At 41.3% G+C, this 16171-nt stretch overlaps 7 non-coding genes across 7 annotated transcripts; 2 read left to right on the top strand and 5 right to left on the bottom strand.

Annotated features, from left to right (window-relative positions):
* The first annotated feature begins 4539 nt into the window (after positions 1 to 4539).
* Positions 4540 to 4680, top strand: LOC129182044 (U4 spliceosomal RNA). The gene has a single exon (XR_008570571.1). It is a non-coding gene; the product is annotated as a U4 spliceosomal RNA (small nuclear RNA).
* Positions 4681 to 6413: 1733 nt separating this feature from the next.
* Positions 6414 to 6554, bottom strand: LOC129182029 (U4 spliceosomal RNA). Its single transcript, XR_008570557.1, has one exon. It is a non-coding gene; the product is annotated as a U4 spliceosomal RNA (small nuclear RNA).
* Positions 6555 to 7776: 1222 nt separating this feature from the next.
* Positions 7777 to 7916, bottom strand: LOC129182045 (U4 spliceosomal RNA). The gene has a single exon (XR_008570572.1). It is a non-coding gene; the product is annotated as a U4 spliceosomal RNA (small nuclear RNA).
* Positions 7917 to 8454: 538 nt separating this feature from the next.
* On the top strand, positions 8455 to 8595 carry LOC129182039 (U4 spliceosomal RNA). Its single transcript, XR_008570567.1, has one exon. It is a non-coding gene; the product is annotated as a U4 spliceosomal RNA (small nuclear RNA).
* A 432-nt stretch (positions 8596 to 9027) lies between these two features.
* LOC129182046 (U4 spliceosomal RNA) lies at positions 9028 to 9168 on the bottom strand. Its single transcript, XR_008570573.1, has one exon. It is a non-coding gene; the product is annotated as a U4 spliceosomal RNA (small nuclear RNA).
* A 2195-nt stretch (positions 9169 to 11363) lies between these two features.
* Positions 11364 to 11504, bottom strand: LOC129182030 (U4 spliceosomal RNA). Its single transcript, XR_008570558.1, has one exon. It is a non-coding gene; the product is annotated as a U4 spliceosomal RNA (small nuclear RNA).
* A 2029-nt stretch (positions 11505 to 13533) lies between these two features.
* On the bottom strand, positions 13534 to 13674 carry LOC129182028 (U4 spliceosomal RNA). The gene has a single exon (XR_008570556.1). It is a non-coding gene; the product is annotated as a U4 spliceosomal RNA (small nuclear RNA).
* Positions 13675 to 16171: the final 2497 nt, after the last annotated feature.

The raw sequence follows: 16171 nt of genomic DNA, 5'->3' as shown, positions 1-16171 counted from the left end.
TCTAATCATGGCTGCTCCAGCTTGTCCTGCATTGTCCAGGTGGCCTCCGTCGGAGAGACTCTCGCTAATGTCCTTTAGCAAGTGATGTAACCCAGACCCACACACACACACAGACTCGCTTGTATGATCGCAGTAAGTGCAAACCACATCCATTTCCTTTTATAAAAGCACTGATCAGGTTTTTTTGGTCCTCCACAGGGTCTGTACAGTTGAGATTAAGCCCGCAGTGCGGGCCTGCAAATTGGATCAGGTCCGTCACAAACGCAGTGTGTGGACTTTGCTAACAAGCTTATATACGTTTGGCACAAAAACAAATCAAATGAGCTGCACCACACATGGACTGCGAATAGGTGAGATCATCATACAAGGATGGCATTGCTTTTTAACCCCTTAAAGCCCAGACTGATGAGAGGCAACATCTGGTTATACTTTTTACAGCCACTTTTGTACAACTTCAAAAATATTTAGCTTGGCAAGTATTACCATTTCTGCTACCTTCAGAATCAGCACCTCCAAGTCCGAGTCCATAGCGCTGTCCTGGAAAAGGATGCAGTGCCGTTTCTGCGTTGGGGATGAGATGCTGCCCCAAGTGGAGGAGTTTAAGTACCTTGGGGTCTTGTTCACAGGTGAGTGAAAAATGGAACGCAAGATCGACAAGCGGGGGTCTGCAGTGATGTGGAATCTGCATCGGTCCGTTGTGAAGAAAGAGCTGAGCTGAAAGGCAAAGTTCTCAATTTACCAGTCGATTTACCAGCCTGCTCAAAATAGAGGCAAAAAATCTTCTAAGACATCGCGAACTGCACACTTGCCATTGATTCAATGCTTAAATAAAAGATAGGACAGCTCTTGTCCTTTCCTATCTAGTCATTTGAGCATGAACTGATGAAGTCTGCTAATATGAGAGGCGAAACATGTTCTAAGACAAACTGAAGAGTCCAGTTGCCATTCATTCAATGCTTAAAGACTAGATGGGACAGCTCCTAGATAGTATTTGAGCATGAACTGATGAAGTCTGCTCATATGAGAGGCAAAACATGTTCTAAGACAAACTGAAGAGTCCAGTTGCCATTCATTCAATGGTTAAAGACTAGATAGGACAGCTCCTAGCTAGTATTTGAGCATGATCTGATGAAGTCTGCTCATATGAGAGGCGAAACATGTTCTAAGACAACCTGAAGAGTCCAGTTGCTATTGATTCAGTCGCTTAAAGACTAGATAGGATATCACTTGTCCTGTCCTTGATAGTCGATATCCTGTATGTTCCTACTCTCACCTATGGTCATGAGCTTTGGGTAGTGACCAAAAGGAAAAGCGGACGAAATGAGTTTCCTCTATTAGGTAGCTGGACTTGCCTGTAAAGACTTCCCTGTAAAGATAGCGTGAGAACCTCTGTCATTCGGGTGGAGAGCTGCTGCTTCTCCGCATTGAGAGGAGGCAGACGAGGTGACTCGGGCATCTGTTTAGGATGCCTCCCAGAGCCTCCCTGGCGAGGTGTTCAGGTTGTTTTCAATTGGCGTTGGTGTAGAAGGCATTGGTGAAGACCCAGGACACATTGGAGAGACTATGACTCTTAACTGGCCCGGTAACGCCTCAGGATCTGCCGGGAGGAGCTGGACGAAGCAGCCAGGGAGACGGAAGACTGGGTTTCTCATCTTAGGCTGATGCCCCTGTGACACGACATTGGATAACTAGGGTCAAGATGGGATCTGGAACCTATCCCAGCTGGGCGAGAGGCAGGGTACACCCTGGACTGATCTGTAAACCACAAGACAGACACTGAAGTAAACCCCAAAGACAATTAGGAGTCTTTAACAGACCAAACATCTTGCTCAGCAGTGGTGTCATTAGGCCTATTTTAGTGCAGGAGGCTCCCTCAAATATTCTTGAGCCCCCCTAAATAATTTGCTGTTGTATTATTATTATTTTTAAAATAAAATGTGCCGACAAATTCAATATAAAGTCAGTTTCTGAGTTGAAACAGTCGTACATCCTGTCATTATTCACTTAAATATGATCATGTAAACTGATCACCTGTCGGTCACAGGACTGACACACACTGAAGTCAATCGCCATTCGATCGCAGGGTGTACATACTTATGGACAGTTTACAGTCTCCATTATCCTAACGTGTTTTGGGGAGAGCCAAGTACTGTGCAAACGTGCAAACGCCACACAGATTCTACACCTCTATCTCCTGTGAAGCCAACACGCTAACCATTGGGCCACCATGCGGCCCAGGTTAGCACAGTGACCGAGTACCACCATTTTGGCTCGCTCTGCTTGCCATCATGGTTTAGCTTGGAATATGTGACTTGTACCTTCAGGCAACTGGCTTATTTCTTTGATTATTTATGTATTTTTTTTAGCAGCATGGTGTCAAGAGGCTAAAGGCGTCTTGTGAACAGCATCATGTCGATGTGATGTACTCCTCGAGTGGGGAAAAAAAACACAGAAACTCGTTTTTTCCCAGGATGAAACAGAGTCTGACAGTATTCATTTGAGATTACTCGGTGTAATCCCCTTATCTGCCTAACTACCTGTCCCAGAAAGTGATCCAAGCATACCCCTACGAGCCTTGTTGGGGTTTTTACCTTCCTGACAGGAGCAAATCCTTGCGTCTATAATGTGGCAGCTTTTTGACTGGCATGCCAATTCTTATCTGCTGAGCACCTTGCTTTATCCCCACTGAGGCGTCACAACAGGTGAGAAGGCCTCCAATATCCACACCTTGGCATTTATAGTTTGTGTTATAACGCCAAGACAAGGTGTGGGAAGTGCTTATGACTGGAAAAAAAAGTAAAAAATAAAATAAAATAAATAACAACCCAAAGACACCTGGTTTTGTTTTGGAAGCTGGCTGCTGGAAGATTGTAGAGACCAGCAAAAACAAGCACATAACAAGTTCAACAAGTATCATATTTACATATTTTCGCATTCATATAAATGTATAGTATTAATATGTACCGGGTGTGATGTAATTCAATTTCCTGTTCTTGGTATTACACGTTAACTAGCATAAACGAAGAGAGCGAAATATTCGACTGGTAATTTAACCACCGTTACCTTTTAAATAATTGAAACCAAGATGGAATACTTCGATACTCGCGTTTTATTTGTCGTGTGGAATAGTTAGAAGAGCGTTGAAGATGTTTTTCTCCACACACTTTTTTCAGGAGGAGACGTCTAAGCAGGTAAGAGAAGTTTGGACACCTACCGTTGTATCGTATGACTTGGGTTAACTAGCACTGCTCGTTTTAAAAATATTACAAACTAGTTTAGTGCTAGTGCTTGTGCTAATTTATTGTTTTAAGGGACAACAGTCGATCTGTTTGTGACACAACAGCGACATCTGGTGTTGTCTTCCAAGATTAGCGTCATTGGTTGAGCTCGCTAATGTGACGTCACGGCAGTGATTTCGTCGCAAAGCATTGTGGGTTTATGTGGTGAAAAGCTCGTTGCGGTGAATATAGACGATTCGACACATAGATGGCGAGAGGTTGCTGGTTGTTAATTGACATATCATGTTGGTTATTACGAGTTTGTAGCAACAGAGAGCGTGCGCATTCGATTGTATTTCGAATACGTCCGTGTAGGCTCTCAGTCGTACAGGAGTTGTCCATCGAGGGAAAGGCATCTTGAGACGTCATCTGTACTTCGGTACTTCGGTACTTCGGTACTTCTTCACCGAAGTACAGATGACGTCTCAAGATGCCTGTATTTCGAATAGTTATTGTAGCCTCGCGCTACCCGATGTACCCATAATACACTGCGTTTTGATCACATGATGAGGCTGACGCACGTCCGTGGGCGGAAGTGTAAATCTATATTCAAACACTACACTACCCATTATTTGTGTATTATTTTATGGTATGACAGCCATCCAGATATGCATGCGTAAAGTGAGTGTAAAGAAAAAAAATACATTTGTAAAAAGACCCATTTAGCTTCATTAAAGTCGTAAGTAAATGATGCATTGCATTGTTCGTTTTAATTTTTGTCGTGCATGATGGCTCATCGTTGTTCATTGGAAGTTATAAAAAAATAATAATACTTAACATCTCTCATGTTAACCATTTTGTGAGTCAATACGTCTGCAAACCTTGGACGTTAAAGCTGGCTCACCGCCACACGCATGCGCAGTGTTGACGTACGGGTTACAAGCGTAGAGCATTTTGTCGTCTTTAGCTTCGCACAAACACAAACATGGCGATTCTTGTTGTTTTACATTTTATATTTTTTTCAGTGTCGCCACCGGAACGAGGTATCAACTCAAGCATCACATGAACTGTGAGTGGCTGACAGAATGGCTTTTGTATGGTGGGGTCCCATAATGCATTGCGACACGAGGATAGTTTTACAAGCATTTATTTTGAGCTAAATACGATGCAACGAAACATTTCTCGCATTGCACATGAGAGTATCAGTTTAACATGATTGAGAAATATTACAGTGTGAATAATAGTAATAATTGTTAAAGTCAACCATAACAGTGGACGGTATGGTGGGTAATGACTTCCCAGTCTGTAACTGTAGTTCGTCAGCTTTGCGCAGTGGCAGTATCGTAGCCTATGAGGTTTATCCGAGGCGCGATTATTGCTAGTTGAAAACTTTACCCAATACCCCGCCTTGACGACTTGAAATATAGTCGGCTATGGCAATTTTTGACAGTCTCTACGGAGACTAATTCCCTTGTTGAAACAAATACGGAAAGAGTTGAATTGTATTCATCTGTGTTGATTGTACTTTTTAAACACTGATCTGTAAAATACGTCTTGATAGCTCATACGTCGCACCCGCCCGTGCAAGCCGTTGACGCCAAAGAGACGCCATCTTACTACTCACATCTCGACTACATTGGCAAGCGTACATAGTGTACAAAGCAGATGAAGAGGCTCGCAGAACATCTATATTTTACATTAAAAAGCGGGGAGATTCTGTCATTCCTTCAAGTAATGCAACCTTCGTCCCTTAAAAACGATTTGATACGTTATTCTCTATCTTTGGCGATAATAAATGTACTTTTTCCCCTTCCAATTCTCATTGCCTTTGGGACAAAATTCTACTGTGCACCCTGGCTCAGCACTCCCCTATAGCGATGCATAGTTTTACTCCTCTAGAAAGACATTTTAATTTGAACTGCATATACTATCCCTGTTTTCCACTAAAATCCATGGTCATGATCCTTTACTTTTTATTCTTTCATACAATTCACTATGCTCTCGTCTGTACAAAATATGAATCATAAAAGAGAGTGACTTTGGACAAGTTTTAAAATCATTTAACATTTTTCTGATTTTTTTTTGTTTGTGTTATGAAATAGAAATGACCTCTTTTCTGATATAGAAATATATTTGAACAAAAACCACAGGAATAATATGTGATAACCATCATGTGTAATAACCATAAACACACACAAACACACACAGAAGAAAACAACAACACTGAAACAAAACCATATGCTAAGACAGTACGTTGTTTGCAATCTCAAACATACCGGTATTAATGTTCAGTAATATTATTTCCCAGAACATATCATATGAATGAATCCTTTTACGTCAGTCATTCAGCATTGTTGTTTATCCAAATGAAGGGTCATGCCGGATCAATTGTATGCAAACTGGCTTGCTAACTGCACTGTATACAATGCCTGGTAAGCATCATGGAAGCACTGAGATTCTCCCATTCCTTCAAGTAACGCAACCTTCCTCCCTTAAAAAAATACATATATCATGATATAACAAAAAAGTACGTAAATTTCCTCTTAGCTATTATAGAGCTATATAAACGTATCAATTCTAGACATACATTTAATCAGAGGAATTTTACACGATCAAAAATATCTGAGAGATCGACAGTGCAAAACCGTTAAATGATCAATCATAAATCTACATTTCAATCATACTTACAGGTGAAATGTTCGTCCACAGCCTTTGAACTGGTGATTTGTGCAGTTAATAGCTGCACATGCAAGCATCTTAAGGCAAAATTTGTGTCCAATCTGTATTAATAAAAGAAGTTCACCACGAATGCAAAACCATTGTGCTAGCATGAATTAACTAGAGACAAATGTGCACATTAGCACTCAATAAGTCATCCAAACTTACCTTTATGCATTCCCACATAGTATCAGCATTTGACACCAAATGGTAAAAATACAGTAGTAGTCTATCTGTGCGGCATGAGATAAAGTTAGCACACGCACACAACGGACGTGTCAAGTGAGACGGATGTAACAGAGAATCTGGCCACTTTTCAAAATAAAACATAAAATAAATGAAATAATGGAAATTGTTTGCCCAGTACCGGGCCGGGGGTTGGGAATCACTGTCCTATATGTGGACCTGTGCAGCATGGAAACTGATACAGTATTGCCTTACGCTGTGTTTTCATATTTGTTCCTACAAGAGAGTTAGTCTCCGTAGAGACTGTCAAAAATTGCCATAGCCGACTATATTTCAAGTCGTCAAGGCGGGATATTGGGTAAAGTTTTCAACTAGCAATAATCACGCCTCGGATAAACCTCATAGGCTACGATACTGCCACTGCGCAAAGCTAAGTAGTCAATGATCAAGGCAAATGAGTCATTACACAGCCTACGTTTTACAGTTATGGTCTCTACTTTGACACAGATGATTCATTCATGAAATACATTAGCCAGCACATAACATTTGGAAACATCAATCATGATTCATCTTTTTAGTCTGTTGCAGAGATGGGGACTTGACTTGCACTTAAGTCTCACACAAGGAGACTTCAGACGTGATTTGACCTGAAAACTCACCCGGGTAGGTCAGTCACATTAGCGCATATGGACGGTGAGCAAACATGTTTAGCTCAGCATCCGCTATGTTTAACTTAGCGTGCTCCAAGCTTTGTAACGGAATATTTCAATAAATGAGTGAATGTTCGTTTGCTTGTCACACTTATTTGAATGGAGCAGCGTTAACGTGACATTTATTGGTTAAAGTTATTCATCTACGTTCCGTTGCCACCATTTACTGGCCAAGCTTAACTGTAGAAAAATACAAATACACAGGCAGGTTACAGGTTACATGTTGGCCACATGACATTGATGTTGCAGGTTTACCAGCTTCATATTGCATTGCAGTAGCCTGTTTAAAGTGATCACATTACAAACAACTCATCAGTACGGATGCTTTATGCTAATAGATAAAGGAGGGATAATAATACAGTAGATGCTTTGAATTTCTTAGATACGGTATTCTCAGTCGACCGAATAGCAGTAGATGATAGAAGGCTCATTAAAACAAGAAGAGACTTGAGACATGACTTGGACCTGCAAAAAAAGACTCGTGGAACACCTCTGGTCTGTTGTGCAGGAAAGTATATTGAATTGTTATCATTTGACCGATGTTTGTCTACAACGGGGCTCTGTAAATACTGGGGGTGTCACAAGATCCCGTGCCACAAAATTTTGCGAGATTAAAATGTGACAAGATTTCTCGTTCAGCCTCATGGGCGCTAGGCCTGGGACAATAATAAATGAAAATGTATGGTCTCACGAACTGAGTGTCTCGTGACACCACCAGTAAATACTAGTGAGCTTAAATGCATCACATTTCCTATTTTAGAAGTTAATATTTACAGAAAAGGCCCAGTGTGTCAAATTCTTTAGGGTTCTTTTGAATCATTTAAATTGACAACATAAAACCTTTTATTACTTCATATTTTCTTAGAGCCTGCCTTGACTTGTGTCAAAACAGCATGGCCCTGTACTGATATTGGTTAGATATTTGCTTCCAACAAGAGAATTAGTCTCCATAGAGACCAGCAAAAATTGCCATAGCCGACTATATTTAAGTCGTCAAGGCGGGGTATTGGGTAAAGTTTTCAACTAGCAATAATCGCGCCTCGGATAAACCTCATAGGCTACGATACTGCCACTGCGCAAAGCTGACGAACAACAGTTACAGACTGGGAAGTCATTACCCACCATACCGTCCACTGTTATGGTCAACTTTGGCCAACAACATATACGGTGGTCAACAACGTCTGCAAACCTCGGACGCTAAAGCTGCCTCGCCGCCACACGCATGCGCAGTGTTGACGTACAGGTTACAAGCGCAGAGCATTTTGTCTTTTTTCGCTTTGATAGGATAACACAAACATGGTGATTCATGCTCTTTTATGTTTTACAATGTGGCCACCGGATCGAGGTATCAACTCAAGCATCACATGAACTGTGAGTGGCTGACAGAATGCCTTTTGTATGGTGCGGTCCCATAATGCATTGCGACACGAGGATAGTTTTACAAGCATTTATTTTGAGCTAAATACGATGCAACGAAACATTCTCACATTACACATGGGAGTATTAGTTTAACATGACTGAGAAATATTACATTGTGAATAATAGTAATAATTGTTAAAGTCAACCATAACAGTGGACGGTATGGTGGGTAATGACTTCCCAGTCTGTAACTGAAGTTCGTCAGCTTTGCGCAGTGGCAGTATCGTAGCCTATGAGGTTTATCCGAGGCGCGATTATTGCTAGTTGAAAACTTTACCCAATACCCCGCCTTGACGACTTGAAATATAGTCGGCTATGGCAATTTTTGACAGTCTCTACGGAGACTAATTTCACTGTTGAAACAAGTAATAAGTACGGGTTTTGGTACATCGCACTGCATACATGTTCTTATTAGTGTGTGTTGTACTTCATCAGTAATCCGTACTCGTATTTCGTTCATTGTTAGAATGAACGTTTATGTTGCTTTTGCAGGTTGTTTTACAGGTCAACCAAAGTTCGCCCAGTCCTCCATTTCTCTCATTAAACCAAAATAGTCCAGTTTGTGCATATAAAAAGGACCATTTGTGCTGTTTGTACCTTTTAACTTACTAAAATTTTGGGCTAATCAGCACCCAACATGCTCAGATTGAAAATAAGGAACATTTCTTCCCTTACTTCAAATTTTTGCTCAATGACTTTGGGTGACTTTTGCCGCATGGAAACTGATAGACAGATCTTACGCTGTGTTTTCATATTTGTTCCTACAAGAGAGTTAGTCTCCGTAGAGACTGTCAAAAATTGCCATAGCCGACTATATTTCAAGTCGTCAAGGCGGGGTATTGGGTAAAGTTTTCAACTAGCAATAATCACGCCTCGGATAAACCTCATAGGCTACGATACTGCCACTGCGCAAAGCTAAGTAGTCAATGATCAAGGCAAATGAGTCATTACACAGCCTATGTTTTACAGTTATGGTCTCTACTTTGACACAGATGATTCTTTCATGAAATACATTAGCCAGCACATAGTATTTGGAAACATCAATCATGATTCATCTTTTTAGTCTTTTGCAGAGATGGGGACTTGACTTGCACTTAAGTCTCACACAAGGAGACTTCAGACGTGACTTGGACTCGTGCTGAAAAGGCCTCAAATTTTTCTTTTGAAAGTCCTAAACAATCATTTTTTTAGTTGAGTTTAGTCAGTTTTCTTTTTTTCCTTTGTTTTTGTCGTATTAACATTGGGTCAACGCTGGAAGGTCTGACGAGCTTAATGTCATTCGCTCCTTTTTGACATGGTAACCATGGTAACCATAATACACATCGGGTGTGCGGCTTGCGTGCATTAGCACCTCAGATAGCGCGATGGTGACCGACACACCCACAGCTGCTACTGTACACTTTGTAATTATGTTTGGTTATACAATCTTGAAACAAGACCAACAACAAAAGAAGCCTGCGGTACCAAAACTAAGAACGCTGGATCAACCACATCAAATTTGATCAGGCACAAAACAACTACCAGTACAGGTACTACTCAGAAAATTAGAATATCTTGAAAAGGTTGTTGTATTTCTGCAGTTCAACTTAAAAGGTGAATTTGACATATTATATAAACAAATAATATGCAAATCAATATATTTCAAGTTTTTATTTCTATGGATTTTGCTGATCAGGTCTCACAAAATTAGAATATTACATAAAGTCAATATAAAAAAGGGTTTTAAATACAAAAATGTGAGGCCTCCAAAGCTAAACTCTTGCACCTGTATTTAGTACTTGGTTGAGGCCCCTTTTGCCTGAATAACTGCCTTCATCCGGCGTGGCATGGATGCTATCAGTTTGTGGCATATCTCAGGGATTATGGAAGACCAGCATGCTTCAATTGTGGCTTTAGCTGTTCTTTATTGTTTGGTCTCTTCCCGTACAGTTTTCTCTTGACAATCACCCACAGATTTTCTATGGGGTTCAAGTCAGGTGAGTTTGCAGGCCAATCAAATATGGTAATCCCATGGTCGTTGAACCAGGACTTTGTACTTTTACCACTGTGAGCAGGTGCCAAGTCCTGCTGGAAGATGAAGTCTGCATCTCCATAAAGCTGTTCTATTGAAGCAAGCATGAAGTGCTCTAAAATGTCCTGGTAGACGGCTGCGGTTATGTTTGACTTCATGAAGCACAGAGTACCAACACCAGCAGCTGACATGGATCCCCAAGTCATCACAGACTGGGGAAACCTAACACTGGACTTCATGCATCTTCTATCGTGCTCTTCTCCAGTCTTCCTCCAGACTCTGGGACCTTTGTTGCCAAATGAGGTGCACAACTTGCTCTAATCAGAAAAGAGGACTTTTACCCACTGGACAACAGACCAGTCCTTCTTTTCTCTTGCCCAGGGAAGGTGCCTCTGGCGTTGATTACTATTGAGGAGAGGTTAGACAACAGGAATTCGACATTTGAAGCCCATGTCCAGCATCCGCCTGCGTGTTGTTTCTCTTGAAGCAACAACTCCAGCATCGGTTCACTCCTTATGAAGTTCCCCCACTTTTGAATGGCCCTTTCCTGACCACCCTCTCCAGCCTGCGGTCATCTCTCCGGCTTGTACACCGTTTTCTACCACACTTCTTCCTTCCACTTGACTGTCCACTTTCAATTCTCATTGACTTTCAAGTCAATGAGAGTTTTCTGCACAACTGTCAGATCAGCAGTCTTCCCCATTTCTGAACTCTTCTGAGCCAACCTAAGACAGACTTTTGAAAGGCTCAAGACCCTTTTGCAGGTGTTTTGGATTACTTGCCTGATTAGAATTTGACTCTTTGAACCTACAAAACTGAAGCATTTCACAGTATTCTAATTTTCTGAGTTTGTGGGTTTGTGGTTTTAAGAAGATGAAAATCTTAATCAGCAAAGTTACAACAAGGAACTGCTTGAGAAATGTCAATTTGCATGTAACGGCTCAATAAAATCAGTTGGTTTCATCTTTTATGTTAAATTGCCAAAATAAAGCAACTTTTACTTGATATTCTAATTTTTTGGGTAGTACCTGTATACTAGACAGCATCACCCTGTAACACTCTTAGTTATGTACAAGTAGTTGCTTTCTACAGGAGAATTAGTCTCCGCAGAGACCAGCAAAAATTGCCGTAGATGAATTTATTTCAAGTCATCAAGGCGGGGTATTGGGTAAAGTTTTCAACTAGCAATAATCACGCCTCGGATAAACCTCATAGGCTACGATACTGCCACTGCGCAAAGCTGACAACACAATGTTACAGTCAAGGAAGTCATTACCCGCCATACCGTCCATGGTTATGGTCACCTTTAACGACTGATTCACAATGTAATATTGTCTCTATCACGTTACACTAGTACTGTCATGTGTCATATGGGAAGTGTTTGGCTCATTGTTGTTCACTGGAAGTCATAAAAAATAATAATGCTTAACCTCCCTGGTTAATCAGGTTAACCATTTTGTGGGTTTATACATCTTTATATAACGGCCACCTGCCTATAGCAGCCACTGAAAAATCCCCCGCAGCAAATTTACATGTTATAGACCCTGTGTATGGCAGTCACCTGTCTAACGCAGCCAGCGGCCACCCATTTTGTCTCCCTTGGTCAATATCTGACCGCATATAGCGGCCAAATTACCAACTCAAGGAGAAGCTTCATGCATGAAAAAGTTTGGTTTTTCAATCAATGAAGCCGTCGTGTGTAGACTTTAATTACTGAGTCCTAGCTCAGTCACAATCATTCACAAGATCCACACAAACTGTCAGTTGTTCCACATAAAAAAGCCATCTTCTTTTAAGCTTGCTATTTCCTGGTCATTCTTTTCCGTTCGCTACTAGTCTGTTAACTTGTCAGTGTTATTCAGCTCCGAAGCAAAGAAGGAAACTTCTCCTGTTGCTTCTGCCAACTTTATTTATTGAACGCGGCCACCAGACAGCAGCTCAGAACACACACACATCTCTCAGCATCGTCTCTCCTTCCTGCTTGCCCACAAGGCAAAGGTTAAACAAGCCCCACTACATAGCTGTCCAGCCAATGCCTGTAAGAAATGACACCGTTTATTTCCTGGTGTGCACTGGTCAATACTGTAATGCCGCTTGTTGTGGGGAAGGAGAGACTCACGTCGCCGATGCACTTTAATGGCTTTATTAACAGCGGAGAACACTGCAGGACTTTACATCCACGCCAACATAAACACACTTCCCAACTCTCTCGAAACTCACAGCTAGCACTGAGCCTAGCTCTCCTGCTCGGGACGCCCACCGTCACTTCCTGATGAACTAAAACTGTAATGACAACTCTGCCGTATAAAAAGTAAAATATTAAAAACAAGCGTAAGACATTACTAGCACAGCTTTGTTCTGTGGGTCGTGGATATATTCTATCAGTTATTATTAAGCCTCTAGCTTCCTTTTAGTAAGTAAAAACCTTGGCTATGATTGCACTACATTGTCATGTAGACCTACAAAGTACACTTGGAAGAACAAGAGGTGAATAAATGTATTGCAACTGATGTGAAACTGATGAGGGGTAGGATTAAATAAGCTTTGCTTCTTACTACTCCTTTTTGGACATGCAAAATTGTGAATTTTACTATGTGATGTGCTACTGTTTGACTCATGCATGTTCAGGATTAAAACCATGAACCATGAACCATGATAATAACAAGCCTAGTAGTGCTGTACAACTTTTATCCGCAGTCCGCAGTGCCCTCTACTGGTCAACATGATTATTATTATTATTTTCCCTTTTTTTCCTCTACTGGTCAACATTCAAACTGACGCCAACCTGTCTATAGAGACCACCTGTCTATAGCGGCCACTTTTGCAGACTCCCTCTAGTGGCCGCTATAGACAAGTTTGACTGTACTGCAATGTACTGACTCCGCTGTGATTTATTGTGTTTGAGGAGACAAGATGAGTCTGCCCCATATGTCAAATAGTTCATAGTTCAAATGAACGTTTATGCTGCCTTGGTTTTTGAGTTATTACAGATTGTTTTATAGGTCGCCCGACTCCCCATTTACTTTATATTAAACCTAGTTGTTTGTGCAGTTGGAATGACTGTTTGTGCTGTCATGCTTTTGACTTATTAAAGATTAAAGTTCTGGGGTATTATATAATCAGTCTTTAATATGCTCAGATTGAAACCAAAATCAAATTTCTACCTCACTTGGTATTTCTGCAAGATTTTGGGTGACTTGTGTAACATGTCAATGGATAGACAGGAGTGCCTTATACTGCATTCTCTTATTTGTTCCAACAAGAAAGATAGTCTCCGTAGAGACTGTCAAAAATTGCCATAGCCGACTATATTTCAAGTCGTCAAGGCGGGGTATTGGGTAAAGTTTTCAACTAGCAATAATCGCGCCTCGGATAAACCTCATAGGCTACGATACTGCCACTGCGCAAAGCTGGCTAGTCAATGTTCACGGCAAATGAGTCATTACACAGCGTACGTTTTACAGTTATGGTCGACACAGATGATCCATTCATGAAATGCTAGGCCTCGGACAATAATAAATGAATCACACACTAAATGAAAATGTACTTGATAATTTCTCCGGCCTCGTGTATCGTCTTGTGAATGTAAGATTGTCTCAGTCATGTTAGGCTAGTACTGTCATAAAGCTCTGTTCGTGTTGCAATGCATTATGGGACCCCCGCCATACGAAAAGCAATCCACTGCCAAATGTGATGCTTAGAAGTATTTACAGAACCCCGTTGTAGACAAACTTTGGTCAAATGACATCAATGAAATATATTTTCCTGCATGCCTGTGAATGTTCTCATTCATCGAGGCAATTGTATTTTCAGGGTATTGAATTGATTGCAACAGGCCTGCTCAGGAGGTAGAGCTGTTCTATCTAGTCCGACTTGTGTGTGTCCCACCTAGTCTTTGAGCATGGACTGAAGCCTGCTCGGATGCGAGGTGAAACGTCTTCTAAGACAACCTGAACAGTCCAGTAGCGATCGATTCAATGCCCTGAGAATTACAGATTGACTGATATGGTTTTTTCGAGGGCTGACACCAATATCGATTTTTAGTAGTCAAACAAAATAACATGTATGGGGACGAATTCTGTTGTTGGTAACAAATATGATTTATGCGACCCAATTATCTACTTTAAAGCAGTCGCTGTCTTTCACAAATCTATGGAATCTTATTGGAGACAAAACATATTCAAACGCTGTTTGTGTTTTGCACAACAATCTAAAAGGAACATTGACGATCGCTATTGCTAAATGACTCGACCAAGCACACGCATTCCATGAATGATCTGTGCTAATGTAGAGACCGTAACTGTGTGGTGTAGGCTGGTTATTGATACCATAACATGTAACAATACTGTGCTGTGGTGGTGTAGTCTATGAGAGTTGTGTAAGCTGTGATTCTTGCGCGTTGAAAACTTTATCGCGTATCCTTCCTTGGTTACTTGTGATATGGCCAGCTCTCTAAAAATGTACTTTGAGACTGGTCTCATTGTGAAATTTTGTAAATCAGTTTTGTATAGTGTTTAACTTTCTAACTTTGATGCCATAAAATATACAGAAGAGATTATAAGCATAATAAATCTTGAAGAAAATCTCATTTGTTTACGAATAGATTTCTTGTTCTACAAAGGGTAACGGACCAGTCCAGGTTGTACCCCGCCTCTCGCCCGAAGTCAGCTGGGTTAGGCTCCGGCATACCCCTGCAACCCCAATGAGGATAGCAGCATCGAAAATGAATGGATGGATGGATAGATAGAAAGGGTAACCTGGTTGGTATAGTTGATCAAACTCCCAACAGTATGTATTTTTAGGGTGTAGGTTTTTGTCAATTGGCTGGCTACCAGTCCAGACCCCGCCTCTCACCTGAAGTCAGCTGGGATAGGCCCCAGCTTACCCGCGACCCCAGTGAGGATAATCAGCATAGAAAATGGATGGACGGAGTGTTTTTGTCATAGAACACTAGAGGGTAATCTTCTTCAAATTGTCCACAGGATGCGCCTTCAGGTTGCAACAACAAACTTTTCCAAATAACATGTATGACATGCTATATGTGCCCTGCGATTGGCTGGCGACCAGTCCAGGGTGTACCCCGCCTCTCACCTGAAGTCAGCTGGGATAGGCTCCAGCATGCCCCCGCGACCCTAATGAGGGGAAGCGGCATAGAAAATGGATGGATGGATGGATGACATGAAGTTTGTATCAGCATACATTTTCTATGTTTTAATGTCACACACACACACACACACACACACACACACACACACACACACACACACACACACACACACACACACACACACACAACTGAAAAAGAGGTTACATTCTTAGATGTTTATTGTGAGCCTTCATATAATACTGAAAACTTCGATCAATGTGACTCAGAATGCAGTTGCTGCTAACGTATGTTAGCGCTTCATTGTTCATGTTCTTTTTAGGCGTCCATTATAGCATTTTAGCAGAGAAATACGGATCAGCTCTCACAGACCGGACCTTTCTGATATCCGAGATGGTAGTTCAACTGTTTGAAATGAAATGGCAACATATGGTTTGTTTGTCATAAGCCGGGGCTTCACCAAACATGACAACATGATGACTTATCTCAACATTCTGAAATGATTCGCTTTGTTCGGAGTAAAAGTTGTAATGTTGCATTGATTTCACAAAGAGCGAGACAGCCAATCACCAGTCTTCAAATGATGCAATTCCATAGGAAATGCGTTTGAGCCCTCCAAGACTTGGAAACAAGCTTTGATGTATAAAAGCTGGAGGAGTATCCAGTCGAGTCAGCTCTTTACTAGAGGATCTGTGCTCTGTTTTCTGTTGTTGTCGAAACTATGCTCTTTTAAAAACAGTGGAAGCGCACAACATTTCAGTCTTGTCAGGTTTGTTTGCTGTGGAGCTGTCAGGTATGAAACGAG

Source organism: Dunckerocampus dactyliophorus, chromosome 5, assembly GCF_027744805.1.
Source record: "Dunckerocampus dactyliophorus isolate RoL2022-P2 chromosome 5, RoL_Ddac_1.1, whole genome shotgun sequence".
Lineage (NCBI taxonomy): Eukaryota > Metazoa > Chordata > Actinopteri > Syngnathiformes > Syngnathidae > Dunckerocampus > Dunckerocampus dactyliophorus.
This window is presented reverse-complemented; position numbering and strand designations above follow the sequence as displayed.